Below are 10,621 nucleotides of genomic sequence, written 5' to 3' on the forward strand. Positions count from 1 at the left end.
TCACACCCACAGAATGTCCTGCCCATTCCTCTAACTAACAAATCCCCTCTCACCACACCATGCCTCTTCTTCGCCTTTCCCTTCTGAGTCACAGAGGCAAATACAGTGCTAGAGACAGGACCACTGTGACTTCCCTCTGTTAGGTCACTCCCCCTGACATTATCCAACAGCTAGACAGTATCCCTGAGAGTTGTTGAGAGGGATGGCCACAGGGGTTCTCTGCACTGTATCCTTAACCCCTTTCTCCTTCCTGACTGTCACCCAGTTTTCTGCATCCTGCATCTTGAGTGTAACTACCTACCTCTCTATATGTCCTGTCTATCATCTCCTTAGCCTCTCGAATGATCCGGAGTACATCCAGTTCCAGCTCCATCTCCTTAATGTGAATTGTTAGAAGATGCAATTGGATCTATTTCTCCCAGTTGTAGTCATTAGGGACACTGGAGATCTCCCTGCTTTCCCACATCCCGCAACAGGAGCATTCAGCTATCCAGCCTGGCGTCTCTACTGTCCTAGCTGGGCAGATATAAAGAAGGGAAGGACAAAGAAATCTTAACCTGGAGCTTTTCATTTCTTTTGCTTTCTCTGACTGAAGCTTCGAAGAGCTAAATCCTCAAGATCACCATTCTGTTCACTCAGACGACGGCCACTAGGCTTGCCCCTGCCTTATTTTCATAGATGCTGCCTGACCTGTTGGGTTCCTCCAGTGTTTTGTGTGTGTTGCTGTGGATTTCCAGAATCTGGGGATTCTCTTGTGTTTATAGTACTGGGAACATGAGTTGTAGGGTCCTCGAAATTGTGTCCATTGGTTGTGGAATCATTTCAGAGTTGAGGCAAATGAAGTTATCCACACTGGTTTAGGAGCCTCATTGTTTAAGGGTTATAACTGTTCTTGGACCTGTTGGTATGGGACCTGAGACTCCTGTAGCTCCTTCCTGATGGCAGTAGAGAAGAGAGCAGGCTTGGATGGTGGGAGTCTTTGATGAGTGATGCTACTTTCTTGTGCAGCGCTCCTTGTAGATGCTCTCAGTGAACTGGTGGGCTTTGCCTGTGATGGACTCATGTACAAGCCAAAATGTTTTGTAGTCACTGAAGAATTTTTTGAAGTATGTACTCTGTTGTAATTTATGAAGTAGGACAGGCAGATTTTGGTCAACATCCTACCAATAATAACAATTCCTACCCTGTGGCCATGATGTCAAATGGAGGAATAAATGTTAATCATCATGTGGAGCTGACTATTCAACTCTTGTATTGGGTCTTTTACATCTGAGAAGGTAGATTACATTACGTGCTGAGATAGCATCTAACTTCGCTCCGTCTCTCTCAGCACAACAAAGCAACATGGGCCTTGAAGAACTAGGGTTGACAGACCATCAGTGAGCCACTGGGAGCCACATGTATATGTGAATCCCAATAGGCCGCTTTGTCAACAGGAACTACACAATGGAGAGACCCTAAACCTTTTGGTGCCAATAAATGAAGTAAGTGTTCTGTAAGGAAAACAAACTAACTCAGCCACAACATTGCAAAATTAGAATTTAGCTACAATTCCAGTGTGTGAACGTGGAATAAATTCAAGCCTTGACTGTTTTAGATACAGATATATAGTTCTGTTCAGTGACTGATAGTTGTGGAAGAAAGAATGAAGTTTGTATTCTCACAACAAAGGTCAAAATGACTTTCCCTTTACAGTATGTTTCCTCCCAAGCAGGGAGTTAACTCATAACATTAAAGTCATGCTTCATGACACATAACATTAAATATTTTCAAGACAGATGAAAATTATGACATAAAGGCCAAATTGGTGAAAGGCAGAAATAAAAAAAGTATTAAATAGATAAAATTGAGGGCTGTTTATGTATAGTGTGTAATTTAGTTCTAAATGACAAAGAATTCAAGCTAGAATGTTTTCTGGGTCAGCTGGAATATAGAACATAGAACAGCACAGAAACAGGCTATTCAGCCCACGGTGTTGTTCTGAACCAGCTAAAAATCAAATCAAAAACACCCAAACACTAATTCCTCCTACCTACACCATGTCCATATGCCTCCATCCTCCTTATATCTATGTGGCTATCCAAACATCTGTTATAAACCTCTAATGTATTTGCCCCTACCACCATACCACCATACCACCATGCCATCATACCACCATGCCACCATGCCAGGCATCCATGACTCTGAATAAAAAACTTACCTCTCGCATCCCTCTGGAATCTACCCCCTCTCACCTTCAATGCATGCCCTCTAGTATTAGGCATTTCGATCTTGAAACAGATACTCTCTGTCCACTCTATCTATGCCTCTCATAATCCTGTAAACCTCTATCAGATCTCCCCTCAGCCTCCGAGGCTCCAGAAAAAAACAACCCAAGTTTATCCAGCCTCTTGTGATAGCACATGTCCTCTAAACCAAGCAGCATCCTGGTGAACCTTTTCTGCATCCCCTCCAAAGCCTCAACATTCCTTCCTATAATGGGGCGACTGGAAATGTATGCAATGCTCCAGATGTGGCCTAGCCAGAGTTTTATTAAGTTGCAACGTAACCTCCTGGCTTTTGAACTCAATGCCTCGGTTAATAAAAGCAAGTATTCCATACGCCTTGTTAACCATCTTATCGATCTGTGTAGTCTCTTTCAAGGAGTTGTGAACTTGGATCCTAAAATCTCTCTGCTGTCTCCTGAGGTGGAACACCTCTCATTTATCTGGGTAAAACTCTATCTGCCATTTCTCAGCCCATATCTGCAATTGGTCTCTATCATATTGCATTCTTTGCCAGTCTTCTACACTATCCTCAACTCCACCAAATTTACTAACCCACCCATACACATTTTCATCCAGGTCATTTACTTACATTACAAACAGCAGAGGTCCCAGCACAGATCCCCGTGGAACTCCACTAATTACAGACTTCCAGCTCAGATAAGTCCCTTCAAGCACTACCCTCTGTCTTCTATGTGCAAGCCAGTCTGAATCCAAACAGCCAATTCACTGCTGACCCCATGCATCTTAATCTTCTGGAGTAGCCACCCATGAGGGACTTTGTCAAACACTTTACTAAAATCCATGTAGACAACATCCACTGCCCGACCTTCATTAATCTCTCTTCCCACCTTGGCAAAAAAACTCAGTCAAGTTGGTAAGGCACTGCCTGCCACACACAAAGCCATGCTGGCTCTCTCTAATTAGGCCATGGGTTTCCAAATGCTCATATATCCTATCCCTAAGAATTTTCTCCAGCAATTTCCCAATAACTGATGTGAGACTCATCGGTCTATAGTTCCTGGAATTTCCCCTTGTTCCCTGCTTAAATAGAGGTGCAACATAAGCCACTTTCCAGTTCTCCGGGACTTCACCTGTGGCTAGAGAGGACACAGGGATAATGATCAAAGACCCAGCAATCTTGTCTCTTGCCTCCTCCAATAACCTGGCGTAAATCCCTTCAGCCCTTGTGGACTTATCCACCTTAATACTCATTAGGAGGCCCAACAGTTCCTCCTCCTTGACCTCTAAACACCCTAACATACTTATGCACTCAGTACTGATCTCCTGGTCCTCCATATCCTTTTCCTTGGTAAATACTGAAGCAAAGTACTCATCAAGTAACTCACTCACACTCTCTGCATCTAAGCCAATGTTACCCCCTTTATCCTTGGGTGGTCCCATCCTCTCCCTAGTTATCCTCTTGCTCTCAATGTATGTATAGAATGCTTTGGGATTCACCTTAATCCTACTTGCCAAGGACTTTTCATGTCCCATCCTGGCTTTTGTAATTCCCTTCTTTTGTTCTTTTCTGGCTTCTTTATATTCCTCATGTGTATCATTTGATCCTGACTTCCGAAACTTTACATACTTTTCCTTTTTCTTCTTGACTAAATTCATCACCTCTCTGGACATCTTAACTTATCCTCTTATCTTATTCTTATTATCTTATCCTGTTATCTTTCCATCCCCATCCTTCCTTCAAACAGGAACGTACCTTTCTTGTACTCTGTGTAATTGATCTTTAAACACCCTCCACATGTCTGATGTGGACTTGCCAGAGAAAAAATCTTCCCAATTAACGCTTCTTAGTTCCTGCCTAATGGCCTTGCAATTTGCCCAATTTAAAACTCTCTCATAAGGACCATACCTATCCCTATCTATTGCTATCCTGAATGATAAGGAGTTGTGGTCACTGTTCCCTAACTGTTCACCCACTGAAAGGTCAGTCACCTGGCCAGGCTCATTGCCCAACACCAAGTCCAGTATGGCCCCTCCTCTTGTTGGACTGTCCACATATCGATTTAAGAAACCTTCCTGAATACATTTTACAAATTCAGCCCCAGCTAAACCCCTCACACTAAGAAGGTCCCAGTTTATATTAGGGAAATTGAAATTCCCCATGACAACAACCCTATTATTTCTACAAATTTCCTTCATCTGATTACATATCTGTCCCTCAATGTCCTGGTGGCTATTTGGGGTCTGTAGTACAATCCCATCAGAGTGATTGCACCCTTCCTGTTCCTGAGTTCCACCCAAATGGACTCAGTGTCTGACCCCTTCATTATGTCTCCCCTCAGTGCAGCCGTGATATTGTCTCTGATTAGTAGTGCAACCCCAACCCCTGTTTTACCTCCTCCTCTACCTTTTCTAAAACTTCGAAAGCCCGGTACATTAATCGCCCATTCCCGCCCCTCTCTCAGCCAAGTTTCAGTAATGGCCGCAACATCATAGTTCTGTGTAATGATCCATGCTCTATACTGTCCAAACTTTTTGCAGTATCATTCACAATTTCAGGCATAGTGATCGGCAGAAAACAAGTTCTGTGTTTAATTTAAATTTTAAAAGTTCAGTAAGGCAAGAAACAATTTTTATTTGCACTGCACATTTCAAAAATCTCTCTGAAAGATACTCAAAATATGTGTCAAAACTGAAACATAAGAAAACTTTAAAAATGAATTAAATTTACCACCTTTAAGCTTCAAGGTATTTAAAATTTTAATCTGAGGATTTTAATTCTACATACATACGGTTAACTTCCTGATCAGTAATAACAATATGGCATGCGATAGTTCCTTGGATACACCTCTTTCATCAAGACTTAACATGAAGTGAATTTATGGTAAGAATAATGTGAGAAATGAAGCTCCTTTCAAAAGATTTCCATCTCTATGCATACCATGCAGATGCAAGGTATATATAGAAGTTCCCATGCAGATACTCCAAACATTGCTATCAATTTTGTATTATAATGTGGGAACAATGGCGATTTAGTCATCATTATAACTATAAAATCTTTTATTTTGTTTCTTTTTCTGGAATGAGTTTTATTTACACTACTTCACTACTTCAGAGGGATGAACCTGGAGGAGTGAGTGGCACCAATACCAGGTCTGCCGCGCTTGACTGGCTTGTAGGTGATGGAGAACTCTCCAAGGTAATGGCCAATCATTTCAGGCTTGATTTCAACCTGGTTAAACGTTTTGCCTTTATATACACCAACCATGCTGCCAACCATCTCTGGAAGGATAACCATGTCACGGAGATGTGTCTTAACAACTTCTGGTTTCTCCATAGGTGGAGCTTCCCTTTCAGCCTTGCGCAGCCTCTTCAGGAGGGATTGCTGCTTACGGCGCAGACCCCTGTTCACACGCCTCCGCTGTCGAGCACAATACAATTGCATCAACTGTTCATAGGACATATCAAGGAGCTGGTCCAGATCCACACTTCAATAGGTGAATTTCCTGAAGGTCCTTTTCTTTTTCTGCTCTAACTGGGTCCGCCATCATTACCCGCTCTCGATGAAAAGCGTAACTATAAAATCTTGACTATAATGTATATTATAGTAGTGAGAACACTACAAACATGCTTCACTTTTTCTGACCCATTAGCAGTTATTCGGTGGAACCTTTCTTTCTTCACTTAATTTATTTCTTCTATTATGTAATTTTTGCGGAACCAGAAAGGAATTCACCTTTAAGTTCAACAAATGTGTTTTTCTTTTGCTGTGCTGCATATAATAACTTCAAAGATAGATCAGACGGCTGATTACAAACCAACATCTGTGGGTTATCAGTCCATCTTAAATTCTCATCTGCTTTCTTCTTGATACTGTTATAGAAGCTTTTATATCTATCCAAGCGCACATTCAGTTTCAAAATCAAAACATCCTGAGAGCTCTGCTACTGAGGTGAAAAATAAAATGTAATTAGAAGGAATAATGTACTATATGATTGTAATGCTGTATTTAGTTAAATTTAAACATAAGGGATTCTGCAGATGCTGGAAATCCAAAGCAATGGACAAATGCTGGAGGAACTCAGCAGGTCAGGCAGCATCTATGGAGGGGAATAAACAGTCGACGTTTTGGACCATGACGCCCCACCAGTCCTGATGAAGGGTTTTGGCCTGAAACATAGACTGTTTTACCCTTGCCTGACCTACTGAGATCCACCAGCATGTTATGTATGTTATGTATTTATGTTTTGTGCTTCCACCAATAAGGTCTAAATGTTTTTATATTTCTGAGGACCCTGTCCCTCATTTTATCTTTCAAAAGCTCTGCTACCTACAATACTTTGAAAGAAGAAATTTGAATTCTGAATTCAGAATTTTAATAAAAGTTAAAAACTACAGCTGGTGAATTAATGTCAATTTTATCCAGTCAGCCTTCAGATACCTGCATGTTGTCTAAAATATATATTTCAAGGCTTTTGCACTTTGCACAGTGGTTAGCACAACACTTTACAGTACCAGTGACCTGGGTTCAATTCCCACCACTCTCCGTAAGGAGTTTGTACATTCTTCCCGTGACCATGTGGGTTTCCTCCAGGTGCTCTGGTTTCCTCCCACGTTCCAAAGATGTACTGGTTGATAGGTTCCTAGCCATTGTAAATTGTCCCGTGATCAGGCTAGGACAAAATCGGGAGGCTTGCTGGGTGGCGTGGCTTGAAGGGCTGGAAGGGCCTACGCCACGCTGTGTCTCAATAAATAAACAGATAGATAAAAAAACAAACAAACATAGCTAAAATAAATAAATACACAGATAGATTAATAAATAAATATATAATGATTCAAAATAAATAGTAACTTACATGACTTTTTTTAAGCCAAGGGTTTTTGAATTACAGAGAAAAACACATTTCATAAGCAAAGCGAAAAGGCTTGATGATAAAAAGAATACAGCTTTCCATACTTTGCTTCAGGCGGATATTAAATGAACAAAGGCTATATGAAGCATCTTGAATATAAATGCAAAATTCCAGGGTACCGCAGTGAATTGCAATCAGGTAAAATCTCATGTCAGGAGACCACGGCGGAGAAACAAAGAGGGAGAAGTCCATTTCAGATCAATTGGGTTAAATGGGTTGAGAGTACTGGCTGCTCCTCAGCAATGAAGCTCAGTATTGGAAAGGAAATACAGTTCAAGTACAACTGACAGACAATATACTAGCACCCACCTCGCACTACAACCCAGAAACAAAATCCTTGCCCTAATATTTGCCTTAATATTTGATACTTAAAGATAGAGTGGGTGAGGTGATGGGACAGCTTCATAATCATTTGTGTAAGTAACAAACAGGTAACTAGCTAAATTTTAGAAGTACAATGATAAAAGTCCTTTCCCCATGTATACTTAGAAGGGATTGAATATACATGTAAGGAAAACAGGGCCGTGATCATAGATGTAACAATAGAAAGGCTACGTGAGACAGAATTGCAGTGTGTGGCTCATTTTGTATGCGTTTATAACATTGTAAGAGATCATTCAGTCATCAGTCTTGATGCAGGGTTTTGAGCCAAAATATTGACAATTCCTTTCCCCCTACTAATACTTCTTGACCCGCTGAGCTCTTCTAGCAGATTAACACACATTAAGTGGTGAAAGAACTCAGCAGGTCAGGCTGCATCTACTGAGAGGAAGAAAAAAGAATCAATGTTTTGGGCCAAATCCCTTCATCAGGACTGGTTGATTGTTGCTCCGGTTTCCAATATTTGCATTCTCTTGTGTCTCGTCAACGCTCTCAGAGCAACTACATTTTCCCATTATTTAACCGTTTCCTCTTCCCTATCATATGTCCAGGAACTCCATTCTGATCTGTATACGATCCAGCTACACTAGGGACAACTAACTTACCATCCAGCATTTCTTTCGGATGTGGGAGGGAACTCGAAGAACCCTGGGATACTCACATGCTCAGAATGTATGAACTGCCACAGAGATCAGGATCGAAACCAACAGGACCTAGCTGCATCTCAGTGTTGGAGGAGAATTATTATGGGAGGTAGACATTTACAAAGAATAGCAAGCCAATGAAATAAGAGGAGAGAGGTCAAAGAGATGAAGTCTGAAATTACCTTGTGTAATGTGGAGACAGAAATGTAACTACTGAAGATAACTTAGTGAGGAACTTAATTTGCAGCTTGGGCAGGTATTAGGAAGTATGGATGTTACTGCAGAGGTGGAACAAGTATAAGGAGGAGTTGCAAGTATGAAGAAGTATGAAGAATTTGATATTCTGTAACAATCAGGACAGAATTTTGAGTACGGAAGTTATTGATCCTTTAGGAACAAGTGATCATAACATTGTTAGTCTCAAAGTGTTTGGGATAGTGTATCAGTAAAAACCAAAGACATTAAATTGAATTTCAGAAAGGCAAATTTTGTGCAGATGCAGCAAAGACTTCAGAAGGTAAACTGGAAGTAACTGCTTGATGTTCAGTCAGTTGAGGAACAATAGGGTTGATTTAAAGAGGGAATATGTGCAGCGCAGGACTTGTTCATGCCCAAGGTTGGGAATAAAATAATAGTTCAACTACATGGATGAATAAAGATATACATTAAAAATGATTGAGAAAAAGATAGCTATATAAGAAACAAAGAAAAAATTGTAACAATGTTAACTGTAGGGCATAAGAAAATACGAGAGCTATAGTTAAGAGGGAAATAAATTGGATTGCCAAAAGGCAGATTGAGAAGGATATTGCTAATGATGCAAAGATTGACCCTAAGAGATTTTTTCAATATTTTAGTAGTAAAATTTTATAGGTATATTAAGAGCAAAAGGATTGTAAGGGATAAAATTGGTCCTCTTGAAGATCAGAGTGGTCAGCTATGTGCGGAACCAAAGAAAATGGGGGAGATCTTAAATAGGTTTTTTGCGTCTGTATTTACTAAGGAAACTGGCATGAAGTCTATGGAATTAAGGGAAACAAGTAGTGAGATCATGGAAACTGTACAGATCAAAAAGGAGGAGGTCCTTGCTGTCTTGAGGACAATTAAAGTGGATAAATCCCCGGGACCTGACAGGGTGTTCCCTCGGACCTTGAAGGAGACTAGTGTTGAAATTGCAGGGGCCCTGGCAGAAATATTTAAAGTGTCGCTGTCTACAGGTGAGGTGCTGGAGGATTGGAGAGTGACTCATGTTGTTCCGTTGTTTAAAAAAGGATCGAAAAGTAATCCGGGAAATTATAGGCCAGTAAGTTTAACGTCGGTAGTAGGTAAGTTATTGGAGGGAGTACTAAGAGACAGAATCTACAAGCAGTTGGATAGACAGGGACTTATTAGGGAGAGTCAACATGGCTTTGTGTGTGGTAGGTCATGTTTGACCAACCTATTGGAGTTTTTCGAGGACGTTACCGGGAAAGTGGATGAAGGGAAGGCAGTGGATATTGTCTACATGGACTTCAGTAAGGCTTTTGACAAGGTCCCGCATGGGAGGTTAGTTAGGAAAATTCAGTCGCTAGGTATACATGGAGAGGTGGTAAATTGGATTAGACATTGGCTCAATGGAAGAAGCCAAAGAGTGGTAGTAGAGAATTGCTTCTCCGAGTGGAGGCCTGTGACTAGTGGTGTGCCACAGGGATCAGTGCTGGGTCCATTGTTATTTGTCATCTATATCAATGATCTGGATGATAATGTGGTAAATTGGATCAGCAAATTTGCTGATGATACAAAGATTGGAGGTGTAGTAGACAGTGAGGAAGGTTTTCAGCGCCTGCAGAGGGACTTGGACCAGCTAGAAAAACGGGCTGAAAAATGGCAGATGGAGTTTAATACAGACAAGTGTGAGGTATTGCATGTTGGAAGGACAAACCAAGGTAGAATATACAAGGTTAATGGTAAGGCACTGAGGAGTGCAGTGGAACAGAGGGATCTGGGAATACAGATACAAAATTCCCTAAAAGTGGCATCACAGGTAGATAGGGTCGTAAAGAGAGCTTTTGGTACATTGGCCTTTATTAATCAAAGTATTGAGTATAAGAGCTGGAATGTTATGATGAGATTGTATAAGGCATTGGTGAGGCTGAATCTGGAGTATTGTGTTCAGTTTTGGTCACCAAATTACGGGAAGGATATAAATAAGGTTGAAAGAGTGCAGAGAAGGTTTACAAGGATGTTGCTGGGACTTGAGAAACTCAGTTACAGAGAAAGGTTGAATAGGTTAGGACTTTATTCCCTGGAGTGTAGAAGAATGAGGGGAGATTTGATAGAGGTATATAAAATTATGATGGGTATAGATAGAGTGAATGCAAGCAGGCTTTTTCCACTGAGGCAAGGGAAGAAAAAAACCAGAGGGCATGGGTTAAGGGTGAGGGGGGAAAAGTTTAAAGGGAACAGTAGGCGGGGGGCT

At 41.1% G+C, this 10,621-nt stretch overlaps 1 pseudogene; it reads right to left on the reverse strand.

Moving 5' to 3' along the window:
* Positions 1–5,325: 5,325 nt before the first annotated feature.
* Positions 5,326–6,672, reverse strand: LOC140199710 (small ribosomal subunit protein uS19 pseudogene; annotated as a pseudogene).
* Between the last annotated feature and the right edge of the window lie 3,949 nt (positions 6,673–10,621).

This window comes from Mobula birostris, chromosome 6, assembly GCF_030028105.1.
Source record: "Mobula birostris isolate sMobBir1 chromosome 6, sMobBir1.hap1, whole genome shotgun sequence".
Taxonomy (NCBI): domain Eukaryota; kingdom Metazoa; phylum Chordata; class Chondrichthyes; order Myliobatiformes; family Myliobatidae; genus Mobula; species Mobula birostris.